Genomic DNA, 7,726 nt, shown 5'->3' with positions numbered 1-7,726 from the left:
TTTGTCCTGTTTTTAATAGTTTTTCCTGCTTTATATCTCTACTTTCCTCTCACCTCTGCTTGTGTCTGGAAGAACTGGAACACTATCACAGCCCAGCCTGTCCTCCTAGCCAGCCTGTCCTCCAAGACAGCCTGTCCTCCAAGACAGCCTGTCCTCCAAAACAGCCTGTCCTCCTAGCCAGCCTGTCCTCCTAGCCAGCCTGTCCCCCTAGCCAGCCTGTCCCCCTAGCCAGCCTGTCCTCCTAGCCAGCCTGTCCCCCTAGCCAGCCTGTCCCCCTAGCCAGCCTGTCCCCCTAGCCAGCCTGTCCTCCTAGCCAGCCTGTCCCCCTAGCCAGCCTGTCCCCCTAGCCAGCCTGTCCTCCTAGCCAGCCTGTCCCCCTAGCCAGCCTGTCCCCCTAGCCAGCCTGTCCCCCTAGCCAGCCTGTCCTCCTAGCCAGCCTGTCCCCCTAGCCAGCCTGTCCCCCTAGCCAGCCTGTCCCCCTAGCCAGCCTGTCCTCCTAGCCAGCCTGTCCCCCTAGCCAGCCTGTCCCCCTAGCCAGCCTGTCCCCCTAGCCAGCCTGTCCTCCTACAAGGAACGTCGCTTTTCGCTCGTATGCGTTACATAAGGCCAAAAATCGTCGTACTAGAAAATGGAAACGGCTGGCGAAAGTGACGTACTGTCCCATTTTCTGTTTTGGGTCCTCTGGTAGGTTAGAATTGGGGCACTTTAGTACGACAGTTTCATGACGTTGGGAAACATTAGGAGGACGGGCTGATCACATAAGGATCCGAGATTATTTGCGAATTAAGACCACTAAACCTAGCATATAGTTTAGCCTATCCTATCCTTACCCTTGCCTAGCTTAGCCTAACCTAGCCTAGCTTAGCCTAGCCTAGCCTAGCCTGAGGCAATACACAAACTCGCTCTCAGTGGCTTACGACAAAAGCTGGAGGGACAGACAGGAAATTCCTCCCATATAATGTCTCCAGAGTTCAATTTGTTTCGATGAAGATTTAGTTGAGAATGTTAAGATGCTTCAACTCTGGGATAAGACAGTGACTAAACTGGAACCAGTCTCTAGTTCGTGTGTTGATTTCCTTATTCAGTGGTTATGCTGCCTTAGGGAGCATAACCCAGCAAATATTGCGTCAGCTAGGAAAATGATAGGATGGATTACGAGAACTTTCAAATCCAGGGACAATGATTGTACTCATCACAACCCATCACAATGATTGTACTCTTCAACTAAGAGCGCTTCACTAATAGTGACTGTGTGTGTTTACTAGTTGTGTTTACTAGTTGTGTTTTTACGGGGGTTGAGCTTTGCTCTTTCGGCCCGCCTCTCAACTGTCAATCAACTGTTTACTAACTACTTTTTTTTTTTTTCCACACCACACACACACACACACACACACACACACACCAGGAAGCAGCCCGTGACAGCTGACTAACTCCCAGGTACCTATTTACTGCTAGGTAACAGGGGCATTCAGGGTGAAAGAAACTTTGCCCATTTGTTTCTGCCTCGTGCGGGAATCGAACCCGCGCCACAGAATTACGAATCCTGCGCGCTATCCACCAGGCTACGAGGCCCCTGTAGATTACCTTACCTGTGTGTGGGGGAGGAAGTGAGCTCTAGCTCCCTGTACCCAGCTTGCTTCCCATGTTCTACCGGCTAGATCTTATTTAATTTCAACTTCAGAATGTGAAGAAAGGTAATCTTATAACCAAATGTAGACTACCAAATTGTTCAACTCTCAGTAGACAGTGTTGTCTTTGTCAACCAAAGAGTCGGTCGGCCGAGTGGACAGCACGCTGGACTTGTGATCCTGTGGTCCCGGGTTCGATCCCGGGCGCCGGCGAGAAACAATGGGCAGATTTTCTTTCACCCTATGCCCCTGTTACCTAGCAGTAAAATAGGTACCTGGGTGTTAGTCAGCTGTCACGGGCTGCTTCCTGGGGGGGTGGAGGCCTGGTCGAGGACCGGGCCGCGGGGACACTAAAGCCCCGAAATCATCTCAAGATAACCAATCCCCCCTTACGATGTATATTCTTGCCCCGCTCCTGTGCCAGGAAAGTTATGGGCTCACCATAGCCCGTGCTACTTGCACCGCTCCTGTGCCAGGTAAGTTACGGGCTCACCATAGCCCGTGCTACTTGCCCCGCTCCTGTGCCAGGTAAGTCCACTACGGGCTCACCATAGCCCGTGCTACTTGCCCCGCTCCTGTGCCAGGTAAGTCCACTACGGGCTCACCATAGCCCGTGCTACTTGCCCCGCTCCTGTGCCAGGTAAGTCCACTACGGGCTCACCATAGCCCGTGCTACTTGTCCCGCTCCTGTGCCAGGTAAGTCCACTACGGGCTCACCATAACCCGTGCTACTTGTCCCGCTCCTGTGCCAGGTAAGTCCACTACGGGCTCACCATAGCCCGTGCTACTTGTCCCGCTCCTGTGCCAGGTAAGTCCACTACGGGCTCACCATAGCCCGTGCTACTTGCCCCGCTCCTGTGCCAGGTAAGTCCACTACGGGCTCACCATAGCCCGTGCTACTTGCCCCGCTCCTGTGCCAGGTAAGTCCACTACGGGCTCACCATAACCCGTGCTACTTGCAACTTGTTCCGAGTAGCTGAATCTATAACAACAACAACAACCCCGTCGAATATCAAGAATTATGAAGCGAGATCTGTCGAACACAGCAGGTGATACCACCTGTTGATTGACGGTTGAGAGGCGGGACCAAAGAGCCAGAGCTCAACCCTCCCCAAACAACAATTAGGTAAGTACAGACATACCGGCCTCTTGTCACATGCTAATCTTGTGCTAACCTAGTTGTATTTGCAGGAGGGGATGAGCCACGGCTCTTGGGTCCCGCCTCTCAGCTCTTTAAGCGACTGTGATGGCTATGCAGCGAACACAATGCTGTATTCTTGTGGCAGAGAAACACTGGTGATCCAGGTACCGGAGAGGAAGGTACTAAAAACTACGGAATAATAATAATAATAATAATAATAATAATAATAATAATAATAATAATTATAATAAATTATAATAAAAATAATAAATTATCATCAATATATGTGAATGTGATACAATCTTCACAATCACAGTAAAGTTATTGACAATTCCACTAACCACGCCCAGCATCAATAGCAATCATGAGATAGCTCGATTGTTTCATGGGATTACTGGATTGTTTCACGGGATTACTGGATTGTTTCACGGGATTACTGGATTGTTTCACGGGATTACTGGATTGTTTCACGGGATTAATGGATTGTTTCACGGGATTAATGGATTATTTCATGGGATTACTGGATTATTTCATGGGATTACTGGATTGTTTCACGGGATTACTGGATTGTTTCACGGGATTACTGGATTGTTTCACGGGATTACTGGATTGTTCATTACCTTGCACGTGTTGGGATTGAATTCCAGGAACCATTTGTGTGACCACTCCTACAGTTTGTCAAGGTCCTCCTGTAGCCTCATGCAACCATCATCTTCTTCCTCATCAACTTTGCATCATCCGCAAACACTGGCATGTCCGAGCTCAATCCCTCCTTACCCCTGTGTCTACCTTGTGTCTACCAGGTGATGGTTCAGGGCATGAACGTCCCCGGGCCCGGTCTCTTGGTTGGTGATCCGGTCAACCAGGCTGTTCGACGCTGCCGCTTACAGTCTTGAATATGACCCAGAGCTTGATAGACCATCAGCTTGATAGTTAAATCAGTAATATTTCTGCTGCATGTGTGTTAATGCTAAATATTTAACACAGCACGAAGCCATCTCCGCTAAGCAGGGGCACTAAACCCTATATATTTTTATTCTGTGAATTTGCAAGTAAGAAAAATACAGCCGAACACATCCCTGTTATTCAGAGAATTTTTACCAAGTCTTAATCTTCGCGGCTGAGTTCAATGCGTCTGGAGGTTATGCGTAAAAATGCGTCTGTAGGGTTTAGTGCGTTAATCCGCCCGCGTGTGGACACGGACACGACACATGCGCCTTCCCGCCAAATGAATGAGGGCGGGAAGGGGGGGGGGAGGGGGGGAGGCGGAAATGCCGCGCTTTAGCCTGTCCGCCTATTGGCTCCTCACTTGTGACTGTCCGCCTATTGGCTCCTCACTCGCGACTGTCCGCCTATTGGCTCCTCACTTGCGACTGTCCGCCTATTGGCTCCTCACTTGTGACTGCCCGCCTATTGGCTCCTCACTCGCGACTGTCCGCCTATTGGCTCCTCACTTGTGACTGCCCGCCTATTGGCTCCTCACTTGTGACTGTCCGCCTATTGGCTCCTCACTTGTGACTGTCCGCCTATTGGCTCCTCACTTGTGACTGCCCGCCTATTGGCTCCTCACTTGTGACTGTCCGCCTATTGGGTCCTCACTTGTGACTGTCCGCCTATTGGCTCCTCACTTGTGACTGTCCGCCTATTGGCTCCTCACTTGTGACTGCCCGCCTATTGGCTCCTCACTTGTGACTGTCCGCCTATTGGCTCCTCAGTTGTGACTGCCCGCCTATTGGTTCCTCACTTGTGACTGCCCGCCTATTGGCTCCTCACTTGTGACTGCCCGCCTATTGGCTCCTCACTTGTGACTGCCCGCCTATTGGCTCCTCACTTGTGACTGTCCGCCTATTGGCTCCTCACTCGCGACTGTCCGCCTATTGGCTCCTCACTCGCGACTGTCCGCCTATTGGCTCCTCACTCGCGACTGTCCGCCTATTGGCTCCTCACTCGCGACTGTCCGCCTATTGGCTCCTCACTCGCGACTGTCCGCCTATTGGCTCCTCACTCGCGCCTGCCCGCCTATTGGCTCCACTAACACTGCCTCCTTGTAATTAGATCAATGAGTGGTGTGTGGGGGGGCCCGCTGATACGCCATCCTACGACCATACCTCCCCCCCCCCCAACACTGCTAATTCCAGACAACCATCCCCCCCCCACAATACCAAGATTGTTCATCGTAGCTGAACTGTGATTGTTCTTCTTTAATTACCCTTCCCATTTATGAACATAATAGCCTATATCGGCCCATATATATATATATATATATATATATATATATATATATATATATATATATATATATATATATATATATATATATATATATATATATATATATATATGTATATCCACTTGGTATTTCTATGGCATCTGTTTGTTTTCGAGTTGACTGGTCTCGGGAATGTACCATTTCTCACCTCAAATCCTAAAGGAAACATATTATACGAACGTGTACCAAAGGTCAGATTAGTGAGGATCCAATCTCAAGTCCATTGTTTATCTTTCTTACGTGTCTACGGGTAGATCTCGGGCCCCTGAGGGTAGATCTGGGTCCCCTGAGGGTAGATATGGCTCTCACACACATATATGAACTACAAATATGTCCAAAGGTTCGATTGTGAACTTGTCTCTGCAAGCGTCAGTAATTCTCCACTGATAATTACTGAGTTTACATCTGAATGCAAAGATGACACCAGATGGTGTATTAGCTAGTACAAAGCCGTTTGTGCCTGGATTGTACCTGGTTGATGGGGTTCTGGGAGTTCTTCCACTCCCCAAGCTCGGCCCGAGGCCAGGCTTGACTTGTGAGAGTTTGGTCCACCAGGCTGTTGCTTGGAGCGGCCCGCAGGCCCACATATACCTGGTTGATGGGGTTCTGGGAGTTCTTCTACTCCCCAAGCCCGGCCCGAGGCCAGGCTTGACTTGTGAGAGTTTGGTCCACCAGGCTGTTGCTTGGAGCGGCCCGCAGGCCCACATATACCTGGTTGATGGGGTTCTGGGAGTTCTTCTACTCCCCAAGCCCGGCCCGAGGCCAGGCTTGACTTGTGAGAGTTTGGTCCACCAGGCTGTTGCTTGGAGCGGCCCGCAGGCCCACATATCCACCACAGCCCGGTTGGTCCGGCACTCCTTGGAGAAAACTATCCACTCTTTTCTTGAAGGCTTCCACGTGTGTTCCATGAATATTTTTATACTTGCTGGGAGGGTGTTGAACAACCGTGGACATCTGATGTTCATACAGTGTTCTCTGTGGCGTTTAGTCATAAGAACAGGTAAAGTAGTTTCAATTCCACGAGGTCATCAATACAGAACAATGACGTGTGTATTCCACGAGGTCATCAATACAGAATACTGACGTGAGTATTCCACGAGGTCATCAATACAGAACACTGGCGTGTGTATTCCACGAGGTCATCAATACAGAACACTGGCGTGTGTATTCCACGAGGTCATCAATACAGAACACTGGCGTGTGTATTCCACGAGGTCATCAATACAGAACACTGACGTGTGTATTCCACGAGGTCATCAATACAGTACACTGACGTGTGTATTCCACGAGGTCATCAATACAGAACACTGGCGTGTGTATTCCACGAGGTCATCAATACAGAACACTGGCGTGTGTATTCCACGAGGTCATCAATACAGAACACTGACGTGAGTATTCCACGAGGTCATCAATACAGAACACTGACGTGTGTATTCCACGAGGTCATCAATACAGAACAATGACGTGTGTATTCCACGAGGTCATCAATACAGTACACTGGCGTGTGTATTCCACGAGGTCATCAATACAGAACACTGGCGTGTGTATTCCACGAGGTCATCAATACAGTACACTGGCGTGTGTATTCCACGAGGTCATCAATACAGTACACTGGCGTGTGTATTCCACGAGGTCATCAATACAGAACAATGACGTGTGTATTCCACGAGGTCATCAATACAGAACAATGACGTGTGTATTCCACGAGGTCATCAATACAGAACAATGACGTGTGTATTCCACGAGGTCATCAATACAGAACACTGGCGTGTGTATTCCACGAGGTCATCAATACAGAACAATGACGTGTGTATTCCACGAGGTCATCAATACAGTACACTGACGTGTGTATTCCACGAGGTCATCAATACAGTACACTGACGTGTGTATTCCACGAGGTCATCAATACAGTACAAGGTCATGACTACAGAACAAAGATGTTTGTATTCCACAACATGCAGCCACATGAACATGAACAATGTGAGGTCACAGGAAGTTAATTCCCGAGAGCATGTTGCCCCGCCTCGCCTGTAGGGTCCGTCCGTGATGACCGTGGCTCCCCATGTTCATCACCCACGGGGCAACAACTGTCAAGGACCATAACACTCCTTTATCCTTGCCAACTGACTCTTCATATAACACTCTTACCCTTGAACACACATTCACACACATGGGTAATGGGGGGGGGGGGCGTGGCTGAGTGGATAGCGCTTGGGACTCGTAAAACTGGGGTCCGGGTTCGGTCCCTGGTGATGGCAGAAATAAAATGAGCAGAGTTTCTTTCACCCCTGATGCCCCTGTTCACCTAGCAGTAAATAGGTACCTTCGAGTTAGACAGCTGCTACTGGCTGCTTCCTGGGGATATGTATGTGTGTGTGTGTAAGATAAATATATTTAGTAGATATAATTGAGTAAAAGGTACATTGGTTAGAAAGATTGATTGATGAAGATTAAGCCACCCAAAAGGTGGCACGGGCATGAATAGCCCGTAAGTAGTGGCCCTTTTGAGCCATTACCAGTATCAAGAGCTGATACTGGAGATCTGTGGAGGTGCGACTGCACCCTGCGTGACGGGAGATGTCTCCCGTGGGTCCAAGGCGGGGTCCAAGAGCTAATAACTCGATTCTGCACACAGGCATACGGATTACACCTTCAAGCCGCTTAACCATTCATTCTAGCGAATCCTTC

The sequence above is a fragment of the Procambarus clarkii genome, chromosome 38, assembly GCF_040958095.1.
Source record: "Procambarus clarkii isolate CNS0578487 chromosome 38, FALCON_Pclarkii_2.0, whole genome shotgun sequence".
In the NCBI taxonomy this organism is placed as follows: Eukaryota; Metazoa; Arthropoda; class Malacostraca; order Decapoda; family Cambaridae; genus Procambarus; species Procambarus clarkii.
The sequence above is the reverse complement of the archived record's forward strand: the minus strand, read 5'-3'. Positions refer to the sequence as shown.